This window comes from Peromyscus eremicus, chromosome 3 (genome assembly GCF_949786415.1).
Source record: "Peromyscus eremicus chromosome 3, PerEre_H2_v1, whole genome shotgun sequence".
Classification (NCBI taxonomy): Eukaryota; Metazoa; Chordata; class Mammalia; order Rodentia; family Cricetidae; genus Peromyscus; species Peromyscus eremicus.
In genome coordinates, this window is record NC_081418.1 from 130225618 (window position 1) to 130234197 (window position 8580).

The window sequence follows — 8580 nt, forward strand, 5'->3', positions numbered from 1 at the left end:
CGGCTAAGCCCCGCCTCCTGCCCAGTTCCCACTCGGACTTGGCTCTGATCCCCAAAGTGTTTTCACTTTATGGAGACTAGGAAGATTCCATTCTCGGTAGTACTCCAGGGCAGCTGTTTCTAATTACTTGTTGAAGAGCAACACATAACCAAAGGGAATTCTGGTTACAGAGTAATTTATTTTTCTACCCACCAGAAGTTATATACATTCATTCATACAGGACCAGCACTGGGCTTGGTTACACTGGCCTGGATCCAGGTCAGGAAGGTTGGTAATGGGAGTACTCAAGTGTGACAGTGCCACCCACATAAGCACCAGGGCACCTGGCTCCTTCCTAGTGGCTCTACTGAATAAGTTCAACCTCCCTGACTTGGATATTTCTGTTGGAAATCTTGATGTCATTTCTTGCCCCAAAGCAACCAACTGCCATCCCAAAGGGGGGGGTTTCAACAAGGTCAAGTGTGTCTTTTACACCTCACCGCTCTAAAATATTGGATGGAGCTCCACTAGTCATCAGCTGTCCACCCTATGCCTAATGGCAGCCTTGGGAGGCCACCAAGGAAGCCATCTTCTCCACCTAATCTTGTATTCATTCAGTCACAAGTATTTTGGTGCTTGCGCGGGCTCTTCAGAGTCATTTAAGAGCGAGCTTTCATTCCTCAAATAACCACTGAGATGAGAAGTAGATGACCACACACACACATGCATACACACATACAAAGAGAATGAGAGGAGAGAGAGAGAGAGAGAGAGAGAGAGAGAGAGAGAGAGAGAGAGAGAGAGAGAGAGCGCCAACGCAAACACATAAAACCTATGCCACTCATGCCTTTATCAAGTGGCTGGGTGGTGCTAACTGAGCACAGAGGGTCCTCCCCGCTGCTTCTCCTGGGGCTAACTGTAAGTAGCTCACATTATAAAGTTGCTCGCACCATCTTGCATCACTAAGTTCTCAAAGTACAGGATCCACCATGTTAGATGCAATGGTCTCTTTCCCCAGGAAAGCCACCCTGGGCTAGTTGAGAAACTTTCAAGGTCAAAGATAAAAAAGGCATTATCTTGAGTATCTTTTCAACCCCACTGTGAACACAACAAACTCCTATAGCACACAGAACTTCCACCATAGCCATGAGAAGTGAGAAGGTATTCTCACAAGGAGGATCACTGGCTGGTTGGCTGGTTCAGTAAGTGCTTGAGGAGCTTTCTGTTGGTATCTCCATAATGCTCAGGCCTGGGCTTGAAACAGAGCATCTGAGTCTTCACCCCTCTGTGGTTAGCGACCTCAGCACACTAGAAATGACATGCAATAACTACTAATGAAACTAGGTGCCAGTCGGATGCAGCAGCAGTAGTTAGAGCCAAAATGCCTTGAGGCCTGTTGGATGTCAGGCATTGAGCCAGAACGATCGTTCTCCAAGCAGCGACACGAGGTCTGTGCTGCCATGGTGCTCACTTCATTGATGAAGACACCAAGACTGAGGGGCTGGTGTCACTTTTTCAAGTCCCAGAGTTGGTAAGCAGCAGAACCACAATTGTATTTAGCTGGACAGAAGATACAGGCAAGCCTGTGACTCTCTTCTTTCCAGCATATAATTAGATATTGCTCTCTTTCAGAGTTCATCCCTAATGAATCTTTGGGAGCATCTCTGTACTGCATTGAGGCTAACTAGGCCTGCCTCACCTCCAGAGAAAAGGAAGATTCACTTCTGTCCCCCAGTGGAAATCATTACCTCTCCTGTGTCATTTCTTATTTGGCTTGGATGTCACCTGGGAACATATAGCATCTATTGGCTCCTGTGACAGCGGCCTTACCATTTCACCTATGGGCTGCTAACCTGAGAAACAGGGCGTGGTATATAGAGACAACCAAGCACTTTCCCTATGGAAAGGGATAGTCCCCTGGGTCAACATGCAGGAAAGTTCTCCTTGAAGGACACACAGGATTCCCAGCATTATGGTGCTGGCTCTTCATACAGTCATTCTTCTTCCTAGCTAGTTAGGAACTGAGCATGGGACAGAGAATGCTCACTGAATGTTTTATAAAGAATATTCCAGAAGCCAGGAAGTGGCCATCACAGGGCTGTGTAATGTAAACATAGCCTAAAGGAAGCATTTGTCCATTGCTTCAGCAGACCTTTGACTAGAGCCTTTTTAGGTCATATTAGCTGTTGAGATGGTGGTATTTCTCACACAGACACAGACACAGACACACAGAGAGACACAGACACACACACAAACACACTTGGGGTGGGGGTGTTATGGGTTAAAAAAAAGTTTTGAATATAGAAAGATAAAGTCCAGCTCAATTTTAGAGTAACTTTTCTTGAGAATGGGAAAGGTTATCTCTGAGATGATATAGGCCTCTTTTGATTCAACAGGTCAGTAATTACTTATCTAACACCTCTATGACACCTGCCTTATAGTGTATCCCTGCCTTCACACACTCACTGTATCTGGTTAGAAATATAAGACCATCATGTCAGATAAACACAGCTTTAGTTCCTATGAGCAAATGTATGGCATATCAGCAGTTACCAGCAGTTATATATGAATATTCCTTACTCCTCACGAGCCTACAAAGCACTAACAGCCTACCTAAACACCCAACTATCCAGACAAAACACCCAAATGCCAGGGTTAGCCCTATCACTTACAAGCCATGTGACCTTGTGTAAGCCAATTCACCTCTTTTATCTTAAATCAACAACAATGCTTCTCACTACTACATAGAAGTCTTCTATGTTTACACAAAAGCATTCTTTTCTTTTCTTTTTTTTTAATTTTTATTTTGCGATACAATTCAGTTCTACATATCAGCCACAGATTCCCTTGTTCTCCCCCCTCCCGCCCCCCTCACCTTCCCCCCAGCCCGCCCCCCATTCCAATCTCCTCCAGGGCAAAACCTTCCCCACAGACTGAGATCAACCTGGTGGACTCAGTCCAGGTAGGTCCAGTCCCCTCCTCCCATGCCGAGCCAAGGGACCCTGCATAGGCCCCAGGTTTCAAACAGCCAACTCATGCAATGAGCACAGGACCCGGTCCCACTGCCTGGATGCCTCCCAAACAGATCAGGCCAATCAACTGTCTCACCCACTCAGAGGGCCTGATCCAGTTGGTGACCCCTACATGAACAGCCTGGACATGAGTGGGGGTAGTGAAGGGCGAGGGTCGAGGGAAACAAAAGCATTCTTGAAAGCCAGGCAACTGTATTAGACTGTTGGACAGGCCAGTCATTGTTTTCATTTACAAATGAGGAAACTGAGGCCTGCAGCAGAACCAGGTGTAGGGTCTGTGGCCTCACAGTCTGACCAGAGCCTTTCCACTATAGAATGTGTCTCCATTCCTGAGGATAAACAGGAAGCACCACTCAGGTCTGCAGGCAGAGCTCACCCCGGGAGGCCACTGTGTCAGGGCATAGGCAGCAGCATTCAAACAAAGCGACCCAGGTCCCACTCATTCATCTTCTCCAGTCCTTGGGTGTCTTCAGAATTCAAACAGATGCCGTGGGCCCTGTCCTTCCTCTGACCTACTTTCTTAGGCTGTTCATGTCTGATGATTGATCACATATCTAACCCCTCACAAGCAGTCTCTCCCCTGCTCACCCGCTCTCATGTCAGCGTGTGGGTGGTGGGCAAAGGCAAGGAGAAGGGCAAAAATAAATAACACAAACACAATGGAAAGATGTGCAACTGGAGCAGCTTTAACCTTAGCTCTTTCCTAAGACTTTGGGCAAACCTGCTTCATTATTAGCTTCTGTTTTATCATATTTAAAAATGGAAATAATGATGTTTGCCTCGAAGAATTGTGAGGAGGGTGAAACGGCACAATAAATAAGAGCACAGAGCCCATTCACCCACCCTGAGGCCCAGTGAGTCTGGGGCAAACATTGTCTTCACTCGGTACCTTTGCTCCTTCACATGTGGAGGAGGCAAGCTTCTAGAAGAAATCAAGTCAGAAACAAAGCTGCTGGGGGGAGCCTTTCCTCTGCCACCGCCGCCATTACCTCCTCCTGTTCCAAGGGACACAGCACAGGCTGCTCATGCACACTGCGTCTCTCTTTTGAAGCATTATTTCAGAAACACTGGAGGTGTTCCCTGAGGACTGAGACACACATCTATTAGAAGCCATTCAAATGCAAGCTGATGGCCAGCAGGAACTCCATGTTGGTCAAAACATGGGGGGACGGTGGGATGAGGAGAGAAGTAGAAGGACGTGAGACAGGTAGTCTGAGCGCTATTGATAGAATGAAGGACAAGTCAAAGAAAAATGGTCAAAAGACGGGTGGGGAAGGAGGGAGCCAAAGGCCAAACACGGCCCACTGAGCCATGGTATGGGGCAGGTCAGGGTAAAGACATCACCTTGTGTCTTGGCCAGTATCTATCACATTGGTCATTTAGCAAGTTCAGTGTTGAGTGGCCTGGTGGACAGTGGGCCAAGCTTGGATGTTGTCCACAGAGATTTTAAAGAAAGTATTGCTTTTTACAGCAGCTGTTTTAGCTCCATGGGACTCACCTCCTGGTCTGGGCTGCCCATAGCATGTCCAAAGCAGGTCTACCATTAATTCTGAGCTACATGGATGGCTCTGGGTTAGCCTCTGCTTACCTCAGGAAAGTGACAGACACTTCTCCACTCATGTGGACTTCATCAGAAGACTAGTAACATGCAATCCAGACTCCTACTCTCTCCACTTTGCAGGTCTGCTGAGGTCATGTATTTTTTTAACCACTTTATTCTAATTAACGCACAAATGAAAACATCGCACAAGCTGGTTTAAGGAAGCCACTCAAATACTTGCTCACCTGCAAACTTTATACATCTCCGTGGACTTCGACACAGTTAGGATGGCCATTCTGAAGCCATGGAGCTTTGCTCAGGACTTTATACTTTTCACTATCAATTACATTTTTATTCACTTATCCAATACACACACACACACACACACACCTCACATTGTGACAAAGTTAAAAACAAATAGCTTTATATTATCTTGCATGACTCGTGCCCGTTTGCTTACATTCGAACCTTCTCCATCACTTAATAGTACATTTTTTTTTTAATTTCAAGGGAAAGAATTTCCACTTCTACTCCATTCTTGTAATTCCTGTGAGGGAAGGAAACCACGGCAGGGGAGTCAGAGTCTGTGGAGCAGGTGACCAGGCAACACAACAGCAGCTCACAACTTGTCTGAAGAATTATGGTCTGGGCCATTTGTGAACCCCAAGGATTCTGTTAGCATTGATTCTTGAACAGCAACAATATTTTCTAACTGACCCAGCAATTTAGCCCTGACTGTGACTGATACAATCCTTATGAGTAATAAAGCAGTTTGAAAGAAATTTAATTCTTCACATATCACTGTTTCAAACATTTCAGTTTTAATTTTATCCACAATTTGCATTTCTTTCCAAAATCCATGGAGGCCCCTGGACCCTTTATGCTAAGCCTTACTGGTCATACTGCGGGCAGCCAGGTCTTTTGTGGCCCTGGTCTGAGCTTGAGCCTACACTACCCCTGCAGATGCTCAAAGGCCCCAGCCAGAAAAACAGATGGACACAGTTGCTGAGCAGCAGTGAATGGCACCTGTATACTCAGCCTCTGTGGAAACAGCCGGACAGGAGCCAATGAAGCATCCCAAAAACCTGCTCTGGGAATACCACTGAAATTGGAAAGGAGGTAGGGTATGCAGGGAGCAGAGCAGGAGGCTTGTGGAGGGAAGAAGAACACACCAAAACCAAGAGGGAGTTAGATGGGCTGGAGGGATAAGATCGACCCGAGGGAACCTGAGCGTCCTGGGAGAGAAACAAAAATGCCTGTGGCTGCTAAGAGGAGCCCAGAAATGGTGTAGTTATCAGGGACACAAGGGACCAAGAACACTCTCCAGAAACCCAGCATCCAAGGCCCTTCCATGAAGAAATAAGCACACATTTAAAAAGAATGGAATCAGGGAGTGAGGAGCACATGCCTTTAGTCTCAACACTCCAGAGGCAGAATCAGGCAGATTTCAGGAAGTTCCGGGCCAGCCATAAAAGGCCAGAGGTACATAGTGAGACCTTGTCCTTCAAAAATGAATAAATGAAATGCATGGAAGGAAAGCCTTGGGGACTGGAGAGCTGTCCCAAGCTCTGCTCCACTCAGATAACTACTGAAGCACACAGTGGGTAAAACACTTGCCTTATAAACCTGAGAACCTGAGTTCAGATTCCCAGAATCCACAGAAATCCAGACATGGCAGCACACATCTACAATCCCAATGCTCCTATGGTGATGTGAGAAGCAGGGACAGGAGAGTCCCTGGAAGCTAGTGGGCCAGCAGCCTGGCATGCTACAAGAAACCTCATCTCAAACTGCAAACTATGAGAAACCCCATCTCAAACAGGGTGGAATGTGAGGACCAACACCTGAGGTTGTCCTCCGGCCTCTACATTAAGGCCATGGCACATGCTGGCTTACATTTACATCCATGCATACAAACACACATGCATACAGAGAGGAGTGGGGAGGAAGAGGGGTGGGGAAGGGTTGAAAACACAAAAGTCATCCTTGGATACAAGTGACTAAACTACCCACAGGACCAAGTAGTTCAGATTCCTTCCCCTTCACGAGAGTGACCTCACCCAAGCTACTTCATGGCTCAATGTCAAAATCCCATCTGTACTACCTGGGCTGTTGAGGACTTGTCGGAGGAGCACTTTGTTAGTTTTGTTTCAGAATGGAGTCAGACTTTTCAATGTCTTTTGAGACGTGACAGGATCTTGGTGGAATTTCTCCCCAAACTCCCCGGTTTCCAAACATTTTAGCCACCCCCACCATAATCATCAGATAATAAAATGTAAGAAACTTCTAGGTCTGCAGTTTAGAAACCAGGGTGAGGAAATACGATGCCTTTCTGTAATGTTCCAGTTATTTCTAAATTCAATAAAGGCATTTTTGCATAAACCATATGTATATGGCTCAGCACCATTATTTCTGTAAGATGAACATATCATCATCAACTAGCCATCCAGTCACTCCTTCACAGGAATGACTTGTTTGATGTTGCACCGTACTACTTACACTGGTTATTCTCGAAAAAAAACATTCCTTATTAACAGCTTCCTAGTTCCCAGTGCTTGAGCCTTGATCCCAAACTGGACTGTCTCCCTTTGGTGACAGCTAGAAGAAAGAGTCTATGGAGCCAGCACTATTTCATGGATTTTAAATAAACTTACATAACACACACACACACACACACACACACACACACACACACACACAGAGAGAGAGAGAGAGAGAGAGAGAGAGAGAGAGAGAGAGACAGACAGACAGACAGACAGACAGACAGACACAGACACAGAGAGAGAGAGACAAAGAGAGACACAGAGAGAGATACAGAAACAGGGAGACAGAGGGGAGGAAGAACAGTCAAAAATGCATTTATTACTTTAGGTTTTGAATATCACAACTTATCATTGTCACCTTTATGCCAGTGGAAACATTCACAAGTAAGTATGTAAGAGTAGAGGGGGAAGGGAAAGGAAGGCACTATGGGTCTTAATTCAGTCTGATAGCCAATTTGTTAATGTTCTATCAAAAGATGTTCTTTCCCAAAGTTCTGCTTAGCCGTAAAAAACAGTGTTGTTGGCTAGCTTGATGCATACATACATCTGTACTGTGCTTTGAAGCTTAGAAGTGAAACTGAAGACTGAGGCAGGATTAAAGGTACTGTATCTAGGTCTTGCTCAGGTCATTTCTTAAGGCAATATGATGAAAGATGAGGTTCTGTAGGCGGCAAGAGAACTCATCTTTTCTTCCAGCTGGCAATACCTGAAAGGAGGTCAAATATTTACCCTTGCCAACAGAGTACTCGAGCCTTCTTCGACTTAATACAACCCTCTGCCCCATTCCCACAGGAATGAGTCTGAGAGACATCAAGCCACCAGCTAATGCAACTGCGTCTGTCATTCCTTCTAGTGAACAGCAGAGAATCAACATTTACATGCCATTCGGTCTTGGGGTTCTTGTTCCTTGGCTCCATCCGACATTAGTCATCTTATGGGTCTCGCTGGAGAGGAACAGAGTGCTTCTCTGATGATATCATCCAACTGAGATGGACAAAGTGACCACTTTACCAGGCCCCGAGCATGGCAGGTCACCAGAGGAAAGGGCAGAAAGGAGAGAGCACTCCAGAGAGGGAGATGATTGCATGAACACATCCAGAAGACCACACCTTCTCCAATTCCATGCATTAGCATCGATAGTCTCCTAAGGCCACAGCATGACACAGTCTGGTGACCCTTGGCCCATTAACTACTGGATTTGCCATATACCCCACACCACCAATAAGCATACGAACCAAAATATTGACACATTAACACAGCAAGATTCAGAAGTGGTTATCCACCAGAACTCAAACCAGAAGAACAAGAGTATCCCAAGGCACTGTAACATCCTCATGGTATTAGAAGCTGAGGACCACAAAGGCCCTCTGCATAGGCTGATTTCCGGACTCCAGGGGAGAGACTTTGTGTCTGTGGCCTCTTCAGTTAGTAGAAGCTCCTGCAGCAGGGTGAAGCAGCCTCATGTGGAGGGGCATACTACTCTTCT

The 8580-nt window shown here is 46.1% G+C and overlaps 1 protein-coding gene across 1 annotated transcript in view; it reads right to left on the minus strand.

The window, feature by feature from the left end:
* Nucleotides 1-8580, minus strand: part of Cacna1c (calcium voltage-gated channel subunit alpha1 C) — a 491450-nt gene that overhangs the window by 374768 nt on the left and 108102 nt on the right. The window lies entirely within an intron of this gene.